This window comes from Tenrec ecaudatus, chromosome 11 (genome assembly GCF_050624435.1).
Source record: "Tenrec ecaudatus isolate mTenEca1 chromosome 11, mTenEca1.hap1, whole genome shotgun sequence".
NCBI lineage: Eukaryota > Metazoa > Chordata > Mammalia > Afrosoricida > Tenrecidae > Tenrec > Tenrec ecaudatus.
Window position 1 is genome coordinate 114,201,391 of NC_134540.1, and position 4,478 is coordinate 114,205,868.

General features: G+C 38.2%; 1 pseudogene; it reads right to left on the reverse strand.

Moving 5' to 3' along the window:
• Window positions 1-812: 812 nt before the first annotated feature.
• LOC142461050 (bifunctional phosphoribosylaminoimidazole carboxylase/phosphoribosylaminoimidazole succinocarboxamide synthetase pseudogene) lies at window positions 813-4,020 on the reverse strand (annotated as a pseudogene).
• Between the last annotated feature and the right edge of the window lie 458 nt (window positions 4,021-4,478).

Here is a 4,478-nt window from a genome sequence, read left to right on the forward strand (position 1 = left end):
TGAAAATTCACCACCCCAAAATAAAATGAGTACATTAACAACTATTTTTAAAGTTAAAGGGCTACTTTATTGCAATATTCAGTAAGCAAATATACATTCTTATTTTCTAAGATTCCTAAATGTTGTGCAAGTAATGTGAATAATTCACCAATATTCTCTGCATATGTGATGCATATGTTTGAAGATTTCTAAAATATCTTTGTCAAAACATACTCTTTGGAGCATTTTTCTTGAGTACTAATATTCTGCTTATTATATTAGCAGTATTGAAATTCCAGTTTAGATCTACATTATACAGGTGCTGTTCTATTTGTTTATTATTTTTCCAAATGTGGAAAATACACCATTTTAACCTATTCATCCTGACAAAAAAGCATCATTTGCCAATAATGTAAGTTGAAGATGTAGCCTACGAATATATTGTTGTATAGTTAAATTTGATTATAAAAATTATTCTACCTATCTCCTGAACTCTATAAAATATAAGTGGTGTTCCAAGAATTTGTGAAAAGTACAGATTGTGAAAAAAATTCATACATTCAAAAATTTCACACTAAAATAAACTCATACTCCTTTGTATTGGTATGTGTGAACAATATCTACTTCGATGCACTAAGAAGATTAAACATCCATTTGAAAAGAGCTTTTGTCAACTCAACATTAATCCTTCTAAATTTTAAGAATTTCATTTTTATCTTATTCAATACATTTTATTTTTATCTAACAGAATTTTGTTCATCTTACATGATTTTCTCCTGCAACTAAATTAGGAATTTGTAGTTTTTCTCATAAGAAACACAATGGAGTTCTCATTAACTGCATTTTCTGATTTTCTTGTCAGCCTGTTTCAAGAAAATCCATAGATTTAAGATACTTCCTGACAGTTTGACCCATACCAAATGATTGTATGAGCCAAAGATCTGAGCAGCAAACTGAGCTGGCCCTTCTGGAGAAAGTTTAGTCAAACAGCTGAGACCACTGGGTAGCTGAAGAAGAGACCACACATCCTGGGGCCCCCAGTCTGATGTGAGGGGAGGACAGCTGATTGGTGGATATTCAGTGTTACCAGAGAGCACTGATCCCAACCCATTGTTACTGCTACAAAGACAGTGGAAGGCCATCCCTTTATACTCATTTTTAATCCTCAGAGTTTCATCTGGGCCTTTAATGGGCAGATGTTACTCAAAGTTCACGTGCAAAGCCAAAATTTTCATAAGTTTCCTTGATTTTCTCTCAGTGATGGAGATCAGACATCGTGCCTATTACGACCTCTTCCCTACAATCCTTCACTAACTTTGTGACTTCAGCAGCAGCTCTACTCTTTCTGAAATCCACTCAACATTTTTCTTGACTATCTGGAGACTTTCGGGAGTTCTTTGAGGGCATGATACGACTATTTATCCTGTTTACTTTGATCCCTGATGGCCAATTTCCAAGACTCATTATCAATAATATCAGCAAGAGCAATTTCTTTGGTGGTTGCATCAACACCAAATTCAATCTTCATGTCAACCAATGGACAGTCCTGGGGCAACCAAGATTTCTTGGATTCTGAAAATGGAATGGATTCTAAAAATTGTTTCAGGGGATGGCAGTGAGGGAAGGGACAGGAAAATAAGGAGGGTGAAAAGAGAAAAAAAATTAAATAAAAATTAGAAACCTAAAACTTACAGTGAAGATAAATGTATGGGAATGGTACCTCCACGAAATTATAAGGTTACGTGTGGATAAATTGTTTCAAAATTATGAGATAATGTTGAAGATGAAACCTGCAGTTACAGAGTATCCGCATCAACTCCCTAAGTCTGTTTTCCTTAGTGGAGTATCTAATTGGTATCCTTCCAGTGTGGGCTATAACAGATGCTCTGCACCACAAGAGGACAGACTCTAAAATTCCAGCATGCTGCCTGGGTTACCATTGGCTAGATAGAAACTAAGTCAAAAGTGCCCAATTAGGAACATAAGACCTGGTATATTCTCTTCTCCATCTTGTGATCTATATAAGTAATGTAAAGTGTTTGTTTGTTTCAATGATATCCCACCCATTTTATCCACCATCAGAAAAGTAATTGCCTTCTCCTATATGAACTTGTGTCTGCTTCCTCTTGATCTGAGGCCCAGGAAAATTCACTCATTACTCTTGTAAAAAGGTTGTGGATTTGGGATGACCATAAACACTCTGATAAGCCAGGAACTGATTGATATTCTCCCTCTACCCACAACATGTGAAACAGACCCCATCTGTAGTGAGGCCACCTCTCTTGGAGTGGTTTCCTGAGGTGTTCAAACAGAAGGGTATTATATGGTCCTTGGGAACAACCTCATTGCTGAATGGACCAGATAAGAAGACTACATGACTTGAGAACCTGCCTTTATCTTGCTTTGTATCCTTACAAGAGTGGATACAAGCAATATTAGCCCTTTTGTCACTGATTAACTTCATCAAGGAGCTTTTGTAGCATAGGTGAATAACTGGACTGCTAACCACAGGCCAGCATTTCCTAATGAGGAAACACTGAGGGGGACAGACATGTTTTCTACTTTCATCAAGAGTTGCAGTCTTAGAAAACCCCAGGGGGCAGTTCTATCCCTCCAGGGTCACTCTGAATCAGAACGGCCCTGTAGACATTGGGTTTGGATGTTGGAACGTCACTAAGAAGAATGATTTCCGGGTCTACCCATGTCATGAGATGTTTGTGGCTTTATCGCCTAAAAAAAAATTAGGAATGCATATTGTTTCAATTGTGTCATGTACCACAGATGCTTTTAAAAGTTATTTACTTATTATATATTTTTTAATTGGGAGTTGACATGTGCCATATAATTCCACATGTAAATCATATCAAGCAGTATTGTACAATTGCTACCACCATCAATTTCAAAACATTCTTTTCTTCCTGGACTCTTGACATCTTTTACCACCTTCATCTAACCACCATTGTACTCCCTGACCCCCAAAACTTTTATTTCAAATGATTTCCCCATAGGTTCATCAATCTTGGACTTTATATACTGAAAGATATATAACACAAAATCAAGAGGGTAATCCCAATGACATAACATGTCTGAGGTAAACCTTACTATGAGCAAACATAACGTGTTAGTCTGGGCAGACTAGAGAAACAAATCCACAGAAACTCATATGTATATAGGAAAGAGTTTTATATAAAAGGTAAGTGCACATAAGAAAAGCATCCCAACCCATTGCTGTCCAAGCCCATGAGTCCAACATTAGTCCCTATGTCTGATACCGATCTACAAAGTCCTCTTCAATCTCACAAAAAACACACCATGACGCTGCTTGCAGGAGGAAAGCCAAAACAGTGAACGTCTAAGCATCTCAGCGCTGCCAGGGGTCTCCACAGGACTTCTCCTACACCCAGGGCTGCATCAGGGTAGGTCCATGTGGCTACTGCTCAGAGATGTCTCACAGGGAGTAAGTCTTGCCATAAGAAGCAGGGAACTGGCAAAACAGGGAATATAAAACAAAACAAAAACATAGAAAAGGTTGAAAAAGAGATCGGGTCCAGTGTACATCAGAGGGGTGAATCAACTGACAAGGTCCCGCCTGTTCAAATCAGGTATAGCCCTTTGATCTTCAATAGTCATCTCTGTAATGCACTCTCTTTAGTGACCACTTTCCTCCCACCCCACTACTGTGGATACAGAGAGATCACTGGAGGCATATTTACTATGCAGTTCCCACAAATATATCTTGGGCTCCCACCGTCATCCACAGTGTTATGCAAACCAGATTCTCACATTTTAGGCTCGAATACACCTTTGCCCTTTGGCTTCAGATTGTATGATTTGCAATCCTTTGGTGACCGATGATGGTGTGCTTCTTCCATGTGGACTGGTTGACACCTCATTAGATGGCTGCTTGTTTGGACATAAACCTTTAAGATCCCAGAGGCTATTTATCTGAGCCGGGCAACATTTAATTTCTTCATCACATTTTGCTCTAGCACACATATATTCTATGTTCCTTTCTTGAGAGCGAGTATCAAGCAGGGCCATGATGTAATAGCTAATTGTTCTTAAATTGGAGCATGAATTTAGTCTGAGCCCCAAACTGATTCCTGAATCTATGTATTTGTTGTTTGTTTCCTTTATCTGCCTTTGCCTTCCTTTCAAAACCTTCTTGTTAATTTATCATCCATCCCCCTGAGGCATAAAGATCTTCTGTTAATATTGACTTTGATTGGCTCCTGGTAATAACTTATTAAAGCCCCATTGAGAGATGAATATTGGGCAAATGTAGGCTAACTCCATATCACATCACCTAAAGTATTCTTTATTCATCGTTCTGTTGATGGGATTTAGGTTGTTTCAAGGTTCATGCTATAACGAACTGTGCTGCAATGAACATGAGTGAGGATATGGCTGTTCTTCTTCTGTCTCTTACTTCTTTGGGATATTTCCCCAGCAGAGGTATTGCTGGATCATATGTAATTTATATTTCCAGTTGGTTCAGG